Source organism: Typopeltis vanoorti, chromosome 14, assembly GCF_054136105.1.
Source record: "Typopeltis vanoorti isolate ZY-2024b chromosome 14, IOZ_Tvanoo_1.0, whole genome shotgun sequence".
Taxonomy (NCBI): domain Eukaryota; kingdom Metazoa; phylum Arthropoda; class Arachnida; order Uropygi; family Thelyphonidae; genus Typopeltis; species Typopeltis vanoorti.
This window is the reverse complement of record NC_143562.1, coordinates 59881624-59906394: the sequence shown is the minus strand read 5'-3', so window position 1 is coordinate 59906394 and position 24771 is coordinate 59881624.

The following is a 24771-nucleotide window of genomic DNA, read 5'->3' as shown; positions in this document are numbered from 1 at the left end:
GAGATCGACTAACTCGGGAACCGGTCGAAAAAAGGCTTAAAAAATGTTCCTCTAGTCTATTTATACGAAATGTATAACACATCCTTTGTGTAATATAATTTTTAGTATGTTGGCAATAAATTAATGTCCACATTTGACTGTAGCCATGTACATTTTTTCATATACAGGTATAAATGTAGTTCGTTCTTAGCTTTTCTACACCAGTGTATATATATTTACTTAAGTTCGAAATTCTGAATGTATTAGTTTGATTTCGATCACCTCCATAGCTCAAGCAAAATCAACGATGTCCTCTAGTTGGAAAGACCTGAAATCCGAATCCTGAATTTATTATTATCTGAGAATATTATTTGAATTTTTGTTTTCTGGAGGGGAATTTCAAGCAGCAATGCGTCTTGCTATTGCATCTCGAACGTGTTCTATGGAGTCTGCTGGCCACTCGACTCCATTAATATCCTCGGTCTCCAGAAGTATATCCACTGCCCGTATACGATGTGGTGTTGCATTATCACTCATAAAAACGAATTCTTCACTTTGAAGTTCGTTGCAATATCGTTCACCAGTCATAGCTCCTTTTTTCCAGCACTTGTAGCTCAGTGCATCCATTAAGCATAATGACTCCCCACAACATAACCCCAGCACTGCCGTATCTATTCCTTTCAAGAACATTCTCGGGATGGTAACCAGTACCACTTTCACGCCAGATCAAGTGTCGCCTAGTATCGGAGGAAAGACTGAAACAAATCTCATCTGTAAAGAGTACATTAGCCCATTGGTGTCTTGTCCAATTTTTATGGATATCACACCACTGAAAACATGCTCTATGATGAGCTGTGGATAAAGGGACGCAGACTACAGGCCTTCGGGCGTATAGGCCTACTTGTCGCAGACGTCTTGCCACAGTTTGTCGAGATATCTGCGTACCTGTGCTTGAATAGAGACGACTTGCAAGCTCACCTACTGTGGTGCGTCGATTATTACGTTTTGCTGTTATTACCAAAAATCTATCATCATCATGCTCCATGGTGAAGCGAGAGCGACCTATCAGCAAACGTCTGGAACACATTCCATTGGTTTGAAACGCTGCCCAGAGCATGGATACAATGCTATGTGAGATTCCAAACTCTAGTAATATCAGTAATTCTGTGGCCTTCTTCAAGCTTTTCAATAATTCTTCCCCACGTGAAATCATCTATATGATATCTTTGAAACGTTAAAAAAATATCCGTTTGCAACTTTATTCCTTTAAGAAATGAGCTTCCTTCAAACATAATTCGCGCAGCGCAGCCTTTTGCCCTGTTGAGTGCTATCACATGACCCTTTTATGCGCGATTCGAAAATTTGAATGTGTATACAAATTGCCACAAGTCGATTTGTCTGAGTTTGTGGTTGTAATCTTCAGAAATAGTGTTCGCCTTTTAGGTTTTGGACACCGGTGTATAAACTTTACAGTAATTCTAACACGTGTTTATTAATCATAGAATACTATTTGTTTACGAATAGTGTTATATACCTTTAGTCATACAGCAATCCCTCGATTAATGAGCCCCCGATTAGTGCGTCATTTTTTTTTCGATGCCCAAATTCGATTAGTGCGCCTATATACATTTTAAAAATAAATGTTACAGATTTTAAAAATGTTCGACTTATGCATTTTTTATGGCTAACTATTTAAAAAATCACTCACCAGGATAAAATAATTTAATTACCGATTTGAAACATTTTACAAAGTTATTTTTTAATGGCATACTACACTATTTCCATGTACACTATGTTCCAAATTTACCGCCAAAATTTATGTCGTCTGCTTTACATAGCATTTTGCTGATCATATCACGTGGAATTTTTTCCTTACTTTTTTATTTTAAATTATTTTTCTAACCTTTAATCGTGAGTAAAAGAATTAGTGAACAAAAAAATAAATGTGTGAAAATGATTCTAAAAGTAATCGCATTGGAAGAAAAACTTGAAATAATAAAGAAAAATGAACAAGGCGAGTCCAGAGCAGAGATAGGACAAGAACATAAAAATGGGTAAATCAACTGCTGAATACAAAGAGAAAGGTAAGACTGCTTCAAGTTCATCATGCATGCACTCGAAATCAAAATATTATAATGATTGAACTTCTTATTACTTCTTAATGAGAGACTTCTTATTACATAATTAGAAGCAAGAGGAAGGAACAGCAATGGGATCTCCTTTATCACCAAACCTAGCAAATTTGTTTCTAGAACACCTTGAGGAAAAAATATTCACTTTTGAACCCAAACCAAAAATTTGGCTAAGATATGGCGATGACGTATTTGCAGTATGGAATCATCCCGAACCTGAATTACAACTGTTTCTAGATAAAATTAACCTTCTTCATCATCGCATCAACTTTACGTTAGAAAAAGAATCTCCACAGGGTATCTCTTTTTTGGATTTACACATCAAAAGAAAAGCAGACGGTTCCATCGCCACTTCCGTCTTTCGCAAGCCTACATTCTCAGGTCGCTACATTCACAATTCTTCTGCTCATCATCCATCTCAGAAATCTGGCATTATTAAATCACTAGTTTCCAGAGCACACAAATTCTGCTCCTCTGAAGAATCTTTAAACCAGGAATTAGAAGTTATCAAAAATACAGCCATCCTAAATGGATATAATCCCAAAACAACTCAAAAAATCATCAGTCACTTCTGCATACATCAAACCAGACAGGAAGAAGTGCATAGGATTCCCATACCTTACGTTAAAGGCATCTCAGAACGTCTTTCTAAAATTATGAAGAAATACAATTTTGCCACTACTTACAAACCTATCAACCAAATTTACAACTTTTTACCTTCTCCTAAGGACAAATTCTCACCCTTGATGTTACCTGGTGTTTATTAGATTCCATGCTCATGCAAATTATCTTACTTTGGACAGACAGGTAGGTCTGTTCAGAAACGCATCTCGGAACATCAAGACCACATTCGTCTTCTTAAACCGCAGAAATCTGGCCTCTCTCAACACGGAATTGAAAATCCAAACCATAGGATCCATTGGGAAAAGGCTAAACTTTTACATAGATCTTTACTTAAACATGAACGTTTATACAATGAAAGTTCTGAAGCCCTACTACACAGACCAAACCTAAACCGCAACGAAGTTCTTACTATTCCTAAAGTATGGGAAATTATCATACAAAACTATGTTAAATAATTAACGTTTTTTTTTTTTTTTGTACTACTTTAGCACGTTATGCACGTTTTCATGAGATTCTATTGTAATCATGCGCCCTAACTGTATGTTATTCCTAATTTTTGTTTAAATACTGTACTGATGATGTCCTAAGATACTTAGGATGAAATATTTACAATTAAATAATTTTAACTGTGGTTTATACGTGTGTTTCTTCTAATTATGAACGCACCACAGGTTTCGTTATTTAAAAAAGTTCTTATTACATGGATCAAAGATTGTAACAAAAAACGGATCCTGCTAAACATTGGCCTTATTAAATTAAAAGCGTTGTCTCTTTGTAACCTGGAAAAGAAGAATCCACTTTAGTGCTGGGTGATTTGAGAGTTTCAAAAAGAGAAATAGCCTACATAATGCTCTAATCACAGGCGAAGCTGCAAGTGCAGATAAGGAGATATCCAGAGATTTTGAAGAAAATTGTATAAGAAGGGGACTATTGTGATCAACAAATATTTAATGTCGATGAAACCGGCCTTTTTTTTTTTTTTTTTTTTTTGGAAGCGAATGCCTTCCATGACTTTTCTAGCCAAATCAGAGAAATCTCAGCCTGGTTATAAAGTCGCAAAGTCGAATGAAATTACTACTAGCAATCTGCGAGCCGTTTGGAAGCACATTCTTCTACATTGTGTAAATGATTTTGGAGGCTTTTCAAATGAATCTAAGTTAATGAAATCTCATTCTGAGAAGTTGAGATTCTGACCTGCTAAATTTAGATGCACAGCAGGAAGATCCTCAAGAATATGAAGAAAATTTAATCACTGACAAGCCCAAAGAGATTTCACAGAAACAGTTTGAAAATAGTTTTTGTACAATCGAAGTTTTTAAGAAGCAATGCTTAGAGACTGACCCTGGTGAAGAGAGAACCAGGAAAATTTACAGAAGAGGCAATAGGGCCATACCGTCAGTTGTATGAAAAAAAGAAACAGAATGCCCGCCAAACTACGTTAGCTCAATTCTTTGTTAAGAAGCAGAATAATAAATTTATATTCTGAATATTATTATTATTATTATTATTATTATTAAACAAGACCTCATGGAGTCAAAGACTCATCTGGGAGGTCCTTTTATCTCACACACACACACACCTCATCATACCGTGTCTTAAACACACTCAAACTCCTTGCAGACACCACACTCTCAGGCAAGGCATTCCAATCATTCACAACTCTGCACGAAAAAAACCTGCCTCTCACTCCCTCACTCACACCCTCTTTATACAGTTTCCAGGGATGACCTCTGGTTCTCCCCTGATCTCTCACTATTCTCTGTAGAGCTTCTCCACCACTGATCTTATAACAACCTCTTACCAACTTGTAGGTCTCTATCATATCTCCCCTCTTCTTTCTCTCCACCAGACTCTGCAAATTACATCTTCTCAATCTTTCCTCATACTCAATATTCCATAGGTCAGAAACTACCTTAGTCAGTCGCCTTTGGACCCTTTCCAACATCTCTTCATCCTTCTGAAAACCCGGTGACCAAATCTGGGCACAATAGTCCGTGTGTGGCCTAATCAAAGCCTTATACAATGGAACAAGAATCTCCCTACTTCTACACGTCAGTGTCCTCCGCATCATTCCCAGAAGTCTTTGTGTTGTTTTATATTATATGTTTTATTATCTTTCAGCTTCATGGTTTTCCTTTAACTAGGCCCTGAGACATACCCTAATTCTTTAATAAAAAAAAAAAAATTAAGGGTCAAAAAAGAAATCTGAGGAACGAATTATACATTTTCTAATAGGTTATTATATTCGATTAGTGCGTTTTCGATTAATACGCCTGTTTTAAAGAACGCATTAGGCGCACTAATCGAGGGATTGCTGTATATAGATGTTTTCATTGCAATGTATTGCTATCAACGTTAAGAAAAAAAAAACATCTGTTCTTGATGACCTTAACAGAATTAAAGTTTAATTTTTTTAACAATTTATTCTTATTTTAAACTTTAATTAATTACCACATAAAACACTGCGTGCACACTTTGTCCTGGTTTATTATTAATTTCGGCCTTCCACCAGAGATAAGTTCATCTAAGGTGGCAACGGGATGAACTCCGAATTACCGGAATTCATATTTATATCTGGATATAAATGTAAATACTATCAAATGTGTTCAAGATTCGTTTGTGTGTGTGTGTGTGAGGAGAAAACAACAGTGCCGAAGGAACACGAACAGCAGGTGAACCATGTACTGACTGATCACCACTTCTGCCAAATTGATACGCGTGCTATGAAATGGCCTGTGTATATTCACTCAGCTTATTTTCTCATTCATTCTCTCATATTTTTTTATTTGTGAAAGTAATTAAAATGTATGAAAATAAATCAATCCTGCTACTACTTTACCCAAATATGACTTAGATTAGTAAATTTATAGAATAACTGGGGGGGGGGGGTCTGACGCCTACGGCGCCCAAACCCCCGAGTTCCGGACTGGTAGGCCGGTTCTCCTTGAATTCTGATGACTCGAAAGGGGGATCCTCCCCCCTGGCGCCCAACCCCCCGAGTTCCGGACTGGTAGGCGGTTGTCCTTGAATTCTGATGACTCGAATTTTGAAAACTCGAAAGGGAGGTTTCTCCCCTGGCGCCCAACCCACCCGAGTTCCAGACTGGTAGGCCGGTTCTCCTTGAATTCTGATGACTCGACACTCAGGGTAGCCCCTCAGTTTCAAATAACTTGACAAAAAACGTTACATAAAAAGGCTTATCGTTTTATATCTATAGGGTAGATTTTATAAGATGTTTTCTGTGAGATGACAAAGAATCGGTCACCTATTAAGCTTAGTCACTTTCATTGACCTTGAAAACAAAATGGTACTTTTGTTTGGTACAAAATGCAATACTGAGGAGAAATGAGGAGTGAAACTGATGTCCACAAACAATATTTCCTATGATTTTATTCCTATGAAAAACATTTTGTGCGCAAGTTTCCAGTTTGACTCAATGTGTGTGGTAGTCTGTGCTCACAATAGCGAAAGCCACAAACCCTAAGTGAATTCGCTTCAATTCGCCTAGCTAGAAAAATCCATCACCATTTGCCCAAATTCAAGTGACTGTATTTAGAATGGGTTAGGGTTGTAACGGAATATTGGGGGAGGCATTGTAGAAATTCCTAACTACTGAATTGATTTGGTCTTCTAGTTTTCAAGGGATCTGCGTGTATACACGCAGATCCCTTGAAAATTTGGTATGCAGATCCCTTTGGTATCAACTGAGCTTGGTTTGTTTCTGCTATACACAGAGCCTCCGTATCTCAGCCGCTACCTATGATGTCGTTTAGCTGGAAAACGGGTTCTAACCATGTTCAGGAATTCGAATAACTTTTATCAGGGGTTTTTCGACTGAAGGTGGGTTACCGGTCTCGTGTGAAAGCGGACGCATGACGAAACAAATAGGTGAGAACACATGCAATCAACCTCATAGCTTTAGTTGTTTCGGCTAATTCTGAAACAATCTAATTAATTCAACCCAATCGCTCCATTGGTACACAGTATTTGAGAAAAAATAGAACACCTAGATTACAGCAGTGTATATAACGCATTTTTTTTTTTTAGTGTATTATTAGGTTAACTAAGAATAATATATTCGCACAGGGAAATTATAACATAACAGGTAGGTAAATGAAGAAATCAACTAATAACATTGTTTTTAAACTGGTTTTCATCATCATAACTCTAATTACGGATATAGACCATTTGCTCTGTTCCGGTCTTATTATCCAATCTAATATCCTTTTCTGAGGTCTACCCGGCCTTCTCTAATTTGTTTAGGATATCGGGTGTTGGCCATTCGGTTTACATGTTCTATCCATTTTTGTTTATAGTTCTTTTTTAAATGTCTTCGTTCCTTTTTGGTGTAATGTGTATTTTACAGTTCTTCTCATAAATCTCATTTCACTTGTTTTTATCCTTTGTTTATTGCCCAAATTTCACTGCCATATAATAATGTGGGCACTGCTAAAGTATTGTATATTTTCAAGCGTGATTTCTTTTTGTACTATATTTGGATTGAGTGTTCTGTTTATCAGGCCTATAATCTGTAAAAATTTTGAAGTTTTTAATTTTGTCTTTTTCTCATTCATATATTTCACATCCAAGATAACTGAAAGTATTTGTCTATTATTTTATCTTTAATAACTATTTTACTTCTAACTGGAGTTTGTCCACAAAATGTCATTGTTAAGCAAGAAATGTGCTTTAAATCTTTCTATGCTCTTTGAAAAATACCCCTGAAGAACTTACCTATTTCTGATCCCAACAATTGTTTTCTCTATGCTTCTGAATTTTCCCACGTTATTATGCGAAATAAAAAGTATTCATTTCTCGTGAAGATTTATAACGCTGCTCATCCATATGGCTACTGTCTGTTTCACGTATCCTGCTGATATCCATAATTATCCTGATTGCAGGAGCGAATGCTGGTCTTGAAATTCACGCTTGCTCTTGTTATCATTCAGGAGTGAGAGGTGTGATTGAAGTCTGATTAGCGGAATAATGAATTACTGACCATTTAAAACTATATATTTAGAAATTCATGTACATTTAATCATACAAATACAACATTTATTTTACAAATGATATTCTATCTTTTTCAATGTAGCTACTTGAATTCTACCCTACGGTTCTTCTTTAAGAACTGGTCAATAACATCGTCATAAAAAGTTGGTTGTAACTTAATTTTCCCAAGCAACTCGCTTGAGAAAATTAAGCCAGCCTTTACACTTGTAAAGGCTGGCTGAAGCTCACTAGCTAGAGCTACGTTGACTGCGTATGGCCTGTGTTTAAGCAACAGAGTGAGACGACGTGAAATGGCTATGCGCGCGCATGAAATCACAGTGCTGCTGCGAGGACCTGGAAGCTTCTACAACCGAGCAAGCCAAGGTAGCTTTGACTAGACGAGCAAGCATCGGCCTTCGATACACAACGCAAAGCTCAATTATTGCCGCGCAAGCTTAAGACGTGTTCTGTCTACAAAAATAAGACTAAATGGAATGCTTATAAATACATGCATTTATTAACAAATAAACATTACTTCTTTCTCAATTAATGAGCTTGCGCAGCAAACATGGAGAATTCTCCCCTGCCTGATTGATATTCATCATTATATACATTAATAATTTATATTTTAATGAAACACTAAAAATAATTTCCTGCTTATTTCCTTACGTGAAGCTGAACAATTTGAATTTCATATTGTTTATGATGATAGTTTGGTCTCCAGACTTCTTGTCAAAATTCGAATCCGTCCTTTCGAATTCACTGACGTATTGGTCATGTCGCCATCATTGCGTTTATTTATATCAGTGTATGTGCGATAATTATAGACTATGATTTGTGTAATGAGTTTTAAATGACATGAAATTAAAATAGAAATTCTAAATAAGATTTTCTAAGGCCAATGAAAATGCAAGCTGGGCCATCCAAAGCTATGTGCATCAACTGAAGTGTAATGGGGGAGGGGAGGGGCAGAGCACTCCGATGGACTGAACGAACTTTAGAAATCCTTGTCACTTTCAGAATTTATAAATTGGTGCATGGACGCACACGTCGACTTTCAGGATTCACTTTTCGACTAGAGATACCGAAGCTACGACAGAACAGTTTTTATGTGAATCTTTCCCTACTGTAAGTACGTAGATAATCGGGAAACCCTGCTATAAAGACTAAACACGAACCTTTTTTAAAGCCACTTAAGGCCTCCACTGAGCATACTGGCCAATGAAATTCTACATCTAATATAAAAACGACTGCTTTTCTAGTAGTTACTAGAAAATCACTTAATAGGTAAGAAAGGCCAATCTACTGAATAATGTAACTACGCTATTCTTGAATCGTAAGAAATTTTTTTCAACTTGGATCAGTCTACTGCTGGACTGTAGTCTCCCTCAGTTTTCTCCATTTCATTCTCTTTTCAGCTTTTCTCATCCACTGCAGTCCTCTCTAGCAATCCTAATAAATTCATTTTGCCATTCCTAGCCCTCCTTTTTGTCTACTGACATCCATAGGTCTCTATTCTGTTAATAATTTCGGCCATCTTCTGTTTTTATATCTTGAAATGTGCCCAACTGATCTCTATTTTGAACGTATGCGTTTGATAATATCCTGTTCTTGCTCTTATCAAATGGGAGAGGTATCCCCCCCCCCCCTAAGTATCACATCGAGGAGATTCCTTTCCATTCTTCTCTCGGTAACTTTAAATTTGCGAATCGTATCGTTAAATTAGTGAAATTCCAGCTTTTATTGCTATATGTAATTACAGGTAAGGCACACTGGTTGAAAGGTTTCCTTTTCCAACTAATTGGATAATCGCCTTTGAAGATATTTTTCATTCTCCTTCAAACCACCCAACCTAATTGTATCCTTTTTATTTCTTTTATTTGACAAATTTATGATTTTTCCACATATGAATTTAATCCATCTAAATCCATTTAATCCAACATTAACTCAACATCAAAATTATATTTTGGTGTTGAGTTGTTATTCATCATTATTTTTGTTTTGTCTAAATTTCTTGTCATCTCAATTTGACTGGACACGTAAGCTAATTTCCTTAATTTTATTTCTAGATCTTCTGTACCTTCTATCAAGCGAACTTGGCAAAACAGATGGATCAATCTTTCCATGAATTTTAACTTTTCATTTTTCAAATTCAATTCAAATTCACCAAGGCAAATTTTACACCTGTTTTGGCGATAGTTTATCGCCCTGTCTTACTCTACACTTTATAGGAAAATTTTCACTTTCCTTAGCACTTAATGACAGTAGTTTTACCATGTATTCAATCACTATCTTTCCTCCGAATTTCAATAATTCCTCTTGAATCCCATTTCTTCAAGAGAAATGAATTAGTCTTCCCTGTTTTCAATGAACGAATCATTGCCTCTTAATTCTGTTTATTATTTCCATTTTCTGATTGTCATCATTCTTCCCTTTAATATAATCTTTTATCCCCCCCCCCATTGGCAAAAAAAAATACTAATAATAAATTCTTATGGAATTAAAATCCTATAAAGAAAGTTAATTTAGAGACGGTTGAAAATGGAATGATGGGAAGGATTAGTCAATATGAAAGGAAAAACCAACTTTGGCTATCATACTGCTACTATACATACAGCAATCGAAAAAAACACCGGATGTATTTAGATAGAACTCCTGTTGAAATCACAAAGGTTACGAAAGTGTTACGTAATTTGTGAAAAATATTTTAATATATTTAGACAGTCACTGGCTGATATTTCTCACTTTTACAAACCATATGCTACTGTTAACTTTGTCCCCCCCCCCTTTTCAGGACTATGTCTGTATGGCTACTTGCCGTGAAGTAGGCTATTGCTCTCTCTCTCTCTCTCTTACCTTCACCAGAGCATGCACACGCGCACGCCAGTAAGGTGGGGGGGGGGGGGGATCAAAGCAAAACAAAAACACTTTTGAAGTTCAAGGGCGTTCAGCTAACCGAAGGCCGGCTGCTTCCAAGACGCCGACAGAAATTAGTTCTCCATCTGTCTGTTGATTCTAGTTAGTCGGCCCCATTTAAATGACCCCGTTCTGACCTCATTATTCTGATGTATAACAGAAAAAAGAGGCTAAAGGATACTGAGCGGAAGAAATCAAAAGTAACAAAAAATTATCTTAAAAAATTCAAAGCGCACTATTGAGTTTCCACAAAACGTGCTAAATTACTGCACTTGAAAGACAAAAGGGTGACAAAGAAAGAGGAAACAAACAAACAAAAATAATGTAATATACGCTAAAAAGATAACGAAACAGTGTCAAAAAGAATGATGTGTAGCAGAACGAAAGGATGAGATAGAAAATCAATAGAAAAAGAGGGAACATTACACAGCATTGAAAATAAAGTAGTGTAATGAGAAAAGTAATTTTTAACCAGATGTTTACTGAAAAAATGGTGACAGAGCTTGAAGGGCGGCATGGAAAAGAGAATGTTGAAAAATGACTAACAGGAGAAGAAAAGTAAGAAAACAATGAGAAATGCTGAAAAATAAACTAATAAAAGTGTAAATTAATAGAGATTTTTTTAAGTAGAGAAAATAAGATGATTTGCTTTAAACACGAACGTATACAACTAATCTGTTTTATTTAGCCACAAAGAATTTCCGAAAACGCCAACAGTATACGAAATATGTGAAGATGAAAAATAAAAAGTATTAAAGGAATATAACCTATATATATATATATATGTGTGTGTGTGTGTGTGTGTGTGTACACGAGTTAAAAATTTGGATATATAAAGATAGGAGCGGAAAAGAAATTAAAGTAATAAAATTAATATCAATTACGGAATTCAAATCAGAGATGATGAATGATTGAAAAAAAAATGTCACTTTCTGTTTGCCAGTTCCTCTGTATCATATCACATGGATCTATTTTTACACAGTGATGTAACGGATTGTTGGTTCCTCTCCTCATAATCAGCTTTCACTAAGCCCTTTAATTTTTTGTAAGGCTTCTCTGGGCTGGACTAAACTCTGGATCCTGTTTTGTGAAAACAGGATCCAGAGTTTAGTGTGGATTACAGGGTAATGATAATTAGACTGCTATGGCCCTGCATGTATCTGTATAATAGATAATATTGATACAAAAAAGGGCGAAGATTTATAATGAAATGCGGATATGAAAGGAAAGGATAAGCAGATCGCCAAATAATTCATTGATATCGTGAAAAATCCACATTCTTACCTATTCATTGAGTAGTTAAATTATCAAGATATCTAGGATATGTGAAGGAGGGGTAAAAAACAGAACAGATGGTTCCGATCCCTCGATTTGGAACCTCACATTTTCTCGTTATCAAAGGTGGGAGGGGAGCGAAAAAGCTAAGGTCTTTTGCAGGAAGAAGGATAGTTGTTTTGGATAAACTAAATATGACTAGATTGTTTCATAAACGAGAAAGAGGGTGGGTGAAATAGCATATCCCCAAGGAACGCCTCCATTAGTATTGAAAATATGAAGACAGAGAACACCCTCTGCAAAGAACTTTGAATTAAATTTTCCAAACACGAAAAACTTCAAGCTCAAATGTAAATAGAATTCTTTTCGAAAATTAGTTTAGATTTTATTACACGCAATTCAAATATTTGGTTCATATATTATTCTTATTACGTGACACCTCCACGGAGAGTGACTTATCATGTGAGAACACTACACTACATAACCTATTCTGCTCTACTTAATCAACCATCTATACAACATGCCATCTTCCGCCCACTAATTTTTGATATACTTCAGTTCATATTTTTCCATTCGATTCCAATAATTCAATTAATTCATATTTAGTATAGTAATATACTAAATATGAATTAGTATAGTATATATAAGTATAGGTAATTTATATTACCTATACTTAATATGTGGGAATCTGTTTATAAATATAATGTATTTATATTTATATTTTCCAAATATAATTTTTTTCCCTGCTGATTTAATTGAAATTTGCCCAAGTGAAGTACTAGGAATTATTCGTGATGTTAATTCAGTATAAACAATTTCTGGCCAGCTGTTCTGCACCCGTGGTGCATCATCTATGGGTGCACGGGATTTTTTTTTTTTTTTTTTTTTTAAATTACTCTCAGCACAAGAGGTTGCAAGACCTATAACCGGTGGTGAGTAATAAGGGGCTCGCGCGAGCCCTTTGTTAGATTTTTCTCAAATTTGCGAGCCTCTTGTTTACTTTATTTTTTCAAAAAAAAAATTTTTTTTGAAACATTAAGCGACAAACTCATACGGTAACCTAACAAAAAATTAGTCTATTCGACAGTGTATAGATTATTTGGAATTATTGTTTCAACTCCTCTATAACGAATGCGCCCAAGTTTGAAAATAAAATAAGCGCATGCGCTATCTCTACATTTCCCTTCAAGTAGCCAATCAAATGTTTTATAAAAGATTTCATTCTTATTATATTTGATAGTTAAAACAGTGAAAAAAAAAGATAGTTAAAACACAGTGATTGTGTGCAAATATTTCATGTTTAGATCATGAAATATTTGTTTAAAAATGATAGCATTTGTTAAATTAGAGGTTGATGCTTTTTGAGAGGTTGATGCTCCATGCTTTTTGATTGGAATTTGTACGCAAGCTGTATTAATAAAAGTTTTTGTGTGAAATACTTTTTTTTTTCCCTCGACGATGCGAGCCCTTTGTTAAAATTTCCATAGCTCATCACTGCCTATATCAGTGTTGTATGAGGAAAGGAGAATTTATTGGTGTTTTTTTTTTTTTTTTCTTGAACAGCTGGAGCCACAGATGTGGGAGATTAATACGCGAGGAAGGCTGATCCAGAAGATAGAGATAGATGGCATGAAAGAGGACGAGAAACTGATGCAGTGATTTAAGTTGGACTGATCAGCAACACTCGTAATAGATTTAGAGGAACATGGAAGAATAACGGAAGTTCACCAGAACCGGAATATCTCGCATTTCTCTCATAAAAACTATAAAAAAGGTGAACGGCAGAAACATGTGAGAAAGAAGTCTTAAATTTTCTGGGTTGTTCTTTTTTGGAAAAAATCAATCTTTACGTTGAGGTTGAGAAAATTTGTGATTTGGAATGTTCGCAGTTGTACAGGTGAGAGGTAGTATCTCGAGCAAAGGGCACCACATTTTATACAGGCAAACGATGCTAAGGAATGAGGTATTTGTACCAGGAAAGGCTGGAGATGCAGATCAAAGGAGGAGAGAAATCTGATTTGTCCGAGAATTTCAGTATTATCAGCGGTGGAGAGGGGGGATGAGATCTTTCTTGCGAGAAGATTGGGAAGTCCAAGTGCGCCTAGTATTTTAACGCATTAGTTCTAAATAGACTTGAATACGTAGCAAATTACTGGACAGAAATAATACAGTGAAAGCAACACATGGGAAGATAAGAGTGGTGGATTTAGTAACATTTGCATGCTGTAATAACAGAAGTTACTAACCGCCAATCAATGAGATCCTCTCACGTCATGCTTTTAACATGGGGGGGGGGGACTAAGCATGTACCAGCATCGTTGAACCAAAGGGATGTGTGGAATTGCTAAACAGATGACTCTAACAAACTAAGGAAACTGATGGGGACTTACCATGACACAATACATTGAATGGGAGAGAAATCAGTAGTGTCTGTGGTTGCTGTAATAATTAGTGATGGTAGTATCAGATTGTATCAATACTGCCATCAATTTGATCAGTTGTTGACCCTTACTATTTCGTTGCCTAATCTTAGGAGGAAAAGTAATAGGGATGAATCATAAAATTATGCAGGAGTGCAGAGAAAAAGTATTTTATGGAGAAAATATAAAGAACAGGTTGCTCATCAAGATAAGGCACAAACTATGACGGTGACAAAGCAAGCACATTCCTGAGGCAGCAAAACAAAATCCTAGAGAATTATATAGTTATGTAACTAGTAGAAGAAAGGATGAATATAGAAAATTGACTAGTTACTGGAGATTGTACACAGGTCATATTCCCTGCTATAGTGGAAACGTTCAACCAGTAATTTGTCACCATATTTCATGTTGGGTGAGGTTGGGAGCAGTGTTGAATGGCAATAGAAATATTACATTTCTGAATTGCCCAAGTGTTTGAAATTTTAAGTAAGATAAAATTGTTGAACTGGATGGAATGTCACCACATAATATTGAGGGAATATACAGACCTAACAATGCCCTTAACTTGGCTGTTCAACAAAGCCTAACAACAGGAATAGTCCCAGAAAAGCAGAAGGAAAATAGTGTTGCTGCTGTGTAAGGGAGATGTCTGTAGTGGCAAACTATAAGTCCATTTGTGTATCAGGTGTAGTGGTGAAGCTGGTAGTCATACAGGAACTTAGAATGATGCAAGTAATATTTTCAGAGAGCAGCCTGGGTTTGTTAATGGAAGATGCTTTGCTAATGTAACCTAAAATAAAACCATTTTATTTTATAATGGGGTGACAAGTGCAGTAGAGATGGTGCCTATATGGTCTCTACTTGCTTTTTTTTTAAAGCTGTTGCAGAGGGGCTTTATAGAATACTGCAATACACTATTGTTGCAACTGAGGAAAACGGAGATAGATAATCAGTTGGTAGCCTGCTTACAGGGATGGGATGGTTGATAAATCAGCAAGTTGTGCATGGGGAGCTGCAATGTCTTGAAAGAGAGAGATGACAAATAGTGTACTGTAGGATTCTGTTCTGTGTCATCCCACAAAGCAGGCAAACTGGCCATTAGAACACATGCAATTAACAAACATGATACACTGAATTCATAGCATGAGCTATGAATTCAGTGTTTAATTTATATATTGACAATATTGTTCAAGTTTTTGAGAAATATTCAACTGTTTGCTGATGATGCTAAACAGAGAAAAGTAATACCAGAGGCTCTGATGTTACAAGATGACCTGAATAAGTTGGAGCGTTGAGTGCCAACATATTGGAATGTCAGTTCAATGTTGCTCAAGTGTAAAATCATGCACTTGGACTAGAGAAGGTGCAAAAAAGTTATAAAGGTTACCCAGAAAATTGCTACCATAATGGGAAGGACACTGACATAGGGACAAGAAAATAATAGTTCCATCTTTTAAAACAAATAATTTGGCCTTATATATATGGAACTATCACTTCTGGATTTCTAGGCACAAAAGGTGGCTATCTGAATGATTAGAAAACAGAGTATAGAAATTTGACCAAGAATTAGGAGGAGAGGTTAAGAGAATGTACTCTACAAAACTTGACATAGAAAGATGCGATATGATTGAGACAAAAAATTGGCGAGAGGAACCCATTAGATAGATATGAGAAATACTGTATTGGATAACAGATGGTGAAAGAACAAGAAATCATCTGGTGAATGAGCAGAATGTGTTGTTGGATAGATAGTGAACAATGTTTTCAAGGCAAGACATGAATGGTGGTGTGAAACACTAGTCCTGGTTTTTCTGTTCTTTTCATATTCTCCTTGGTGTATTTTAATCTCTTTATCATTCCTTTGCAACTTTCTCCAGGAATAAAAAAGGAGAGGAATATACCAAGATTTGTTATATTCCAGCCTTTTTTTCCCCTGGAGATTTAGTAAGCAAAGCATTCTTATTGACTACAACAGATGTGTTCATGATTTTGTTTTAAGACTTAAGCAATTTTATTCTAACATTTTTATGTGAGGTAGTAGTGCTGCATGTTATAAATGCAACATTGCTACCTTAAACCACCTGAAAGAAACTTTTCTCAAGTTACCCTATAATACTGAGAATTTATAGTAGTATACATACCCCTATTGGTTTTCAATAACCTTTTGTGAGTGGGATTCAACATTGTGTGTGCGTGCGTGTCTGTCTGTGTGTGTATATACACACACACACACTATCTACCAATAATTGTCAGGACACCCCTATTATTTGAAGTTATGGAACATACCAGGTTTGATAATAAAAACTGATGTACAGATAGTAGGAAGCAGTATTTCATTGTAGCAGTTAAATACAGGTGGTATAGCAACACGACATGAACTCAGTCACTTCGAAAGACAGGTGTCATCGTGGACTGTCACATTGGTGGCATGCCATACTTGCTATTCCTGCTTAACTGGAGCATCCAAAATCAATAGTTGGTGATGTAATCAACAATTGGAGACATTCTGGTATCACTACTGTCAGTCTCCTGTTCTTGTCAGTCATTTTTGGCAGCCACCCTGGGTGGCTGCCAAAAATGACTGACAAGGACAGGAGGGTGGCATGCAAAAACCGGCAATCGGCAGAGATCATCCATGATGAGTTCCAGAGTGGCAGTAACACCATAGTGAGCACTAATACTGCATGAAAAGAACTCCATTTACTGGGTTTCCATGGAAGAGCAGCAGCACACAAGCTAGACATCACAGCAATGAACAAGCAGGCTTGTCTGGCCTGCAAAGAGTATGTGATCTGAACAATTGACCAGTGGAAAATGGTACTTTTTTTGGGTGATGAATCAAGATTCACCACTTTCCAGTCTGATGGCAGGGTGTGGATGTGGAGGCAGCCTGGTGAACACTCGTTACCACAGTAAAGTTTGGTGGTAGAGGAGTAATGGTGTTGGGTGCATTCAGCTGTTTTGGAGTGCAACCAGTGGTAGTTATCCATGGTTCCATGAAGCTAGCTCAGTACCTTGATATTCTTGATAATCAGGTGCTGTCTACACTGTGGAGTTTTTATGGAATGGATCAGTGTTACTATCAAGATGACAATGCCCATGCTACTGTTGTGTGTCGTCCTACCTAGCTAACTGATCCATTTATGTTGGTTTGATGGACTTATCCCTACTTCTTTAATTTCCATTATACTTGGTTAGTTGTTGATTGATTCTCATCTGAATATAAATTTATATTATGCTGTGCCACCCTATATTCAGATTAGTCTAAATAATATAGAGGAATCAATCATCAACTAAACTTATATTATCACTTTATCTTCAGGACGAGGTTATTACTAGTATCTAAGGCTTCCGCAAAGGTCCGAATAGTTTTATGAGCGGTGCAATGAAAGAAAATCAGGCAAACACCAAGTTTAACTCAACAAAAGAAAACATTTAATGTGGAAAAGTATAATATATATATATTTAAGTATATCTATCTGCAAAAGGTTATCCAATTAAAATATAAGAATTCACATTCATACATTAATAACTTCTCAATTAGGTTTGAGGATCATGACTAATACTAACAATTGTTAATTCACAAAGTATTACTATTTCTCTGACATATTTCACTCTAACCAATTGGATGAATCACATCATAAATATATTAGCTCAGTTTAAAGTATTCAGAATAATTACAATCCATAAATTATCAAACATTCATTTGTCAGTTCTTTATGTTCAGTCAATCAAGTTGAAAATAGTTCTTAAAAGTTTGACCTTCCAGATGTTACAATAATTAATCTTATGACAGGCTACACTATAATTTTTCTCAGTCAGCTAACATTCAATAGAACAACATGAGATTTATTATTTTGAGGGGAAAGTACTTTAGTACATCTAACATTCGACCATTAATCGACATAACACCACAGCTAAGGTTAAAATATATCCGACGGAGTTAACAGTTATAGCTTCACAGGTTACAGAAAGGACAACTCTTACCGGGTTACTGCTTCTACACATTACTGAATTCGCAAAGGCACATTTGAAATTCCTGTAGACTTTTACTTTATGGCTACACAATTCTAAAGAAATCTTCCACTACAATGACTGAATTATAGACACAGAATTATACAATTCTTGATGTGCTAGGTTTCAGTTATCTACTAATTCCTTATTTTCTTCCATGTATTAACTCCGGTTCTGCACTATTCTTCCACTAACCACTTGGAAAATATTGTAGTATCAGAACTCCCATAGAAGTAATTCGCGAAGCCTATTATTCTTGTGTAGAGGCTTAAGTGCTGTGAGGACATTATGTTGGAGGTTTAATGGATTTTTTACAACACTCAAAAAGAATTAAATTAGAATTTAATACTTCCTATATTTTGTCCTAGTCACGAAAAAACTTAAACTTTTCCGCTCCCATTCCCCCCCCCCCCCGAATATACGGTTTACCAAAAATCCACAAACCCAATTCCCCACTCAGACCTATAGTAGATGTCACCAATGCACCTTGTTACAGACTGTCTAAACAGCTGGCCAACTCTCTGTCCCCCCTCACCGGAAATTCAGCTTCCTATATAAAAAACTCGACCCACTTTAAAGCCCTCACAGAAAATTTAACCTTGAACAATACAGACATATTAGTAAGCTTTGATATCTCCTCTTTGTTTACCAATATTCCCTTAACTGACACTTTATCTCTCTTAGAAAACGTTTTCCCCTCTGACACCTTAGATCTCTTTTCCTTTGCCATCAACTCTGGGTATTTCTCTTGGAATAACAAAATCTACAAGCAGATAGAAGGAACCGCCATGGGTTCCCCCCTCTCATCCCCCCTTGCCAATTTCTATATGGAAGATTTCGAAAAACGAGCCATAGACTCGGCCCCACTCAAACCTTCTATCTGGCTAAGATATGTAGATGATGTATTCTCCATTTGGCCTCATGGCCCAGACACGTTAGACTCCTTCCTCGGTCATCTCAATAGCCTACATCCAAGAATCCAGTTTACTATGGAAAAGGAAAAGAACAATTGTTTACCCTTCCTAGACACCTTAGTCACGCGCCTGCCTAATGATACACTTGCCTTCACTGTATACAGAAAACCCACACACACAGGCAGATACATTCACAAACTCTCCCACCACCACCCTTCACAACAATTTGGCATCATTAAAACCCTTACCAAGAGAGCCCACAATCTTTGTTCCAGTGGAACCGCCCTCACTACTGAGCTTAACCACATACACAGAACTTTCCTCTCCAATGGCTACAGCGAACACAGTATCAAAAAAATAATCAATTCCTCCCCTGTCCCTCTCGTCAACAAGATTTTAAAAATGCCATCACCATACCCTACATCCGAGGCACTTCGGAAAAAATAGCCAAGATACTAAAAAAATATAACCTACACACAGCATATAAGCCCTACCGCAAACTTGCTACCTTTATCCGTTCTACGAAAGATCAGCTCCCTCCTCTCTCTCTGCCTGGAGTTTACAAAGTACCCTGTTCCTGTAAGCTTGCATACTTTGGACAGACAGGCAGATCAGCATCCATCCGCCTGGAGGAACACAAGTCATACACCGTTAAACACAACTATGGCCATTCAGGCTTGGCTGACCATGTTTTGGACACCACCCACAGAGTATCATGGAAGAAAACCACCATGCTCCACCACAGCAAATTCAAGAAAGAGAGACTTTTCTTAGAAGCAGCAGCAGCTCTCAGAAACCAACCAAATCTTAACAAATACAGTTGCATTAAGCTTCCGAAGATTTGGGAAACACTCATCGCCAGAGGTCCCACCTTACATTCCAGGCCACCTACTACCGCCCTTAGAGGGCTCTCCACCTAGATAGGACTTTAGTGTCACCCACGTGGTTGGGCTTAGTATTGTAAGTTTTTGTGTGCATGTTACATTAATTGTTTTTGTAATTCCCGTAGATATCCTAGTGACTAGGACGAAATATAGGAAGTATTAAATTCTAATTTAATTCTTTTTGAGTGTTGTAAAAAATCCATTAAACCTCCAACATAACGAAGCCTATTAATTGCCGGTCCTTTTGTAGTCGATTTACAGCATATATCAACTCCCCCCTTCTGTTACACACAACCGGTTTCTATGCTCTCTCTAAAGCTTCTCCTTTCTTTACTTTCGTTTTCCAATCAACTACGTTCTATTTTCCCACCAAAATCTGGTCCTAACCAGTTCAGCTTATATCCACTTGCTTCTCTGTTTATATGCAGTAGCTCACGTTCTCAGCACGAGCTAACTAAAATAAACTCCGTTTCTCCTTCAGCAGCCAATCAAATCCAAACAGAAGAATTACATAAAATCACTCTTACATACAGAAATAAAAAAGATATATCGCAATTCGTATAATATACATTTAAATTTACATACACACAGTTTCTTATAATAAATTTTACAGAATAAACTAAATAAAATGAATGACATATTTATATAGTCTTTTCATTATTATTACATATTCTAAGATTAAATAATTAATTAATAACAAACAAAACTCAAAGCATTTATATGAATAATATATTACAAGCAAGAGACTAACAACAAATAATATTTACCAGTCTTGCTTATAACATGGTGGATTATGTTAAATGTGAATGAAGTATTAAAACATACAAAATATCTTCATTCACAATTTAACAAAGGCCTACTCTTTCTCTGAAAAATTTTTCTTTAAAGAAAAATTTTTCGCATAAGATTCATTGGTGGAGGAATCAGACTTCTCATCTCCTTTTTGAGTTCTTAAATAGTTCCTAGTTTGAACACCAAGCCTGATTTGTTATCATGTTTTATATTTTTTATTTCTCTCTGTATTTCCTCTTGGATCTTTGTTGTTTCTAACATAGGGAAACATTTGTTCTCTATGCCTATAGTGAGGTAATGTCCTTTCAGGGTAGAAACTGTTCTCTGTCACTAATACCTAGTCTCAGTTGTCTCACGTCTTGGTAATTCCTTCTGTGATCTCTCATTTCCTTGTATCTCCATTGACTTTCCAAATTTCTAATTCTATTATGTAAAACTTTAACTGTTAGTTGATTTTTCAGTGCCAACATTTGATGGATATTTGTTGCTGTGATGGTTCATTAGCATCTAGTTGTGTTTCAGTCTGATAAAGTACACCAGAATTTATATCACCATCCTTTTCAGTTGATTTACTTACAGATGACTTTACCTTAGTAGATGGTTCCAATTCATTTGGTAAATAAAACTCCTTAGTCTGTCGCCTTGTTCCATCATATATATATGATCACTATGTCTTCTGATACTTCTTTTCCTGTTCATTAGGAAAAGTAAATTACAGGAGAATTGATACTTTGCTAAGAAATTTGTTCCTAATAATGATGTGGGAGCTTAAGTTGGATATTATGGGGACAATAAGCAAATCCTGCCAGACACACAGTCTAAATTCTGGTAGGTAAATCCTTGTGCAAACTTTCTCATAAGCTATGAAGCTTGAGTCTGAGAGAGTAGTAATTCTCACAGGTTCTCTCAGTATGGTAGTGCTCTTCCATAACTTGTTTTTCAAGTTTAAGAAATAGTCCATTCTAATGGTAAAGGCATTGCATCCAGTATCTAATAAGATGCTACACTTAGAGCCTAGGATATCTCCTCGAATTCTCATCAATTGTTCATTTAAATTAGGGGGTTTCTGAATTCTATTATACCTTCTGTGAGGTATGTGTCCAAATTTTGAATCCCATCTGTTATTAGAGTAATTTCTTTTGTTATAGAAACAATTCCTGGCAAGATGTCCAATTTTATTGCAACTATAACATTTGGGAGGATCTCTATGTTCTCTCTGTCTGAGGTTGAGGGACGATGGGTATTTGTTGTTTAACAATTTCTAGTCCTTGCTAAAATGGGTTGATTTTGTTTTGCCACCTCTTGTTTAATTATTTTATTAATTTTGTCTGTTGTGGGGGTTTGGTCTTATTGAGACTTCACAGTAATTGCTGTTAATTGCCTCATTACCTCATTAAGACTATCCATTATTGGTTGTTGTAATTTTTTTACTTCCTGGTGAATTAGGGTTTGTACTTCTGCCATCAGCTTTTTGTTGAATTGCTCTTTACTTTCAGTTATGCAATTAACATTACTTGGACTTTCTCCAATATTCTTTCTTTTCCTTTTCATCTTTATTTTTCTTTTCAATCTCAGATTAGTTCAGGGAACAATCAGTCTTATTTACAACATTCACAAGACCTACATTGGATGAGGGACAAAAATCTCCGATTATTTGTTCTCTTTCTTCGACGCCTTAAAACATTCTTCCAAAGTGTTAATTCTCTTTTTGTGGGCAGTCTCTCTTAATTCTAATTTTACCCCTTGTCGAAACTGTTGGAATACAGCCCAATCTAAATGAGGTTTATCTTCATTAGTCACATTTAAACTGTTTGAAAGAGTCAACAAACGATTGTAAAAATCTGTGACACTTTATCTTTTTGTGTGGTTCTCTGTAGTTTCCATAAGTTCTGACCAATACTTCTTAATCTAGAGTAATGTGAAATCAAAACATCTTTAAATTTATGATATTCTAACGTTTCTTTAAGAATTGGGGATGAATACAAAAATGTTTTTGCTTTAGCAGTCAATTTACTTCTCAGCAATATTCATAATTGAAAGTCAGTCCAGTTTGCTATTTCCCTAAGCTTTTCAACAAAAGAAAAAAAAAACAGCATATCATCTGATTCCTCTCCCAAAAATTGAGGAAAGACCTGTTGTGGGCTTACTGTACGAAAAAATTCACTATCTTCCATTCTCAAACTAGATGAAACAGCCATATTAATATATCAGATATAAAGCTTAAATTTAAAAATCTGAATTCTAAAATAACTTCTTTCTGTGCCTGATTCTGGTTCACAACGTGCTCACAGTGATTCACTTAAATTTACTATTAAGGTTTTAGGGATCACTTCTTCTACTATTATTACACAAAATTTATTTAATTACTTAACTTATATTAGTGAATTCACATCCTGCCAACTGCACCATTTTGTTGTGTCGTCCTACCTAGCCAACTGATCCATTTATGTGGTCTGATGGACTTATCCTTACTTATTTAATTTCCGTTATACTCAGTTAGTTGTTGATTGATGCTCATCTGAATATAAAAAAAATTATATTATACTGCGCCATCCTATATTCAGATTAGTCTAAATAATATAGAGGAATCAATCATCAACTAAACTTATATTATCACTTTATCTTCAGGCCGAGGTTATTACTAGTATCTAAGGCTTCCGAAAAGGTCCAAATAATTTTATGAGCGGTGCAATGAAAGAAAATCAGGCAAACACCAAATTTAACTCAACAAAAGAAAACATTTAATGTGGAAAAGTACAATATATATATTTAAGTATATCTATCTGCAAAAGGTTATCCAATTAAAATATTATAAGAATTCACATTCATACATTAATAACTTCTCAATTAGGTTTGAGGATCATGACTAATATTAACAATTGTTAATTCACAAAGTATTTCTCTGACATGTTTCACTCTAACCAATTGAATGAATCGCATCATAAATATATTAGCTCAGTTCAAAGTATTCAGAATAATTACAATCCATAAATTATCAAACATTCATTTATCAGTTCATGTTCAGTCAATCAAGTTGAAAATAGTTCTTAAAAGTTCGACCTTCCAGATGTTACAATAATTAATCTTATGACAGGCTACACTATAATTTTTCTCAGTCAGCTAACACTCAACAGAACAACATGAGACTTATTATTTTGTGGGGAAAGTACTTTAGTACATCTAACATTCGGCCATTAATCGACATAACACCACAGCTAAGGTTAAAATATATCCGACGGAGTTAACAGTTATAGCTTCACAGGTTACAGAAAGGACAACTCTTACCGGGTTACTGCTTCTACACATTGAATTCGCCAAGGCACATTTGAAATTCCTGTAGACTTTTACTTTATGGCTACACAATTCTAAAGAAATCTTCCACTACAATGACTGAATTATAGACACAGAATTAGACAAGTCTTGATGCACTAGGTTTCAGTTATCTCTACTAATTTCTTATTTTCTTCCATGTATTCACTTTGGTTCTGCACTATTCTTCCACTAATCACTTGGAAAATATTGTAGTATCGGAACTCCATAGAAGTAATTCACGAAGCCTATTAATTGTCAGTCCTTTCGTAGTCGATTCACGGCATATATCAACTCCCCCCCTTCTGTTACACACAACCGGTTTCTATGCTCTCTCTAAAGCTTCTCCTCTCTTTACTTTCGTTTTCCAATCAACTACGTTCTTTCTTCCCGCCAAAACCTGGTCCTAACCAGTTCAGCTTATATCCACTGGCTTCTCTGTTTATATGAAATAGCTCACGTTCTCAGCACGAGCAAACTAAAATAAACTCCGTTTCTCCTTCAGCAGCCAATCAAATCCAAA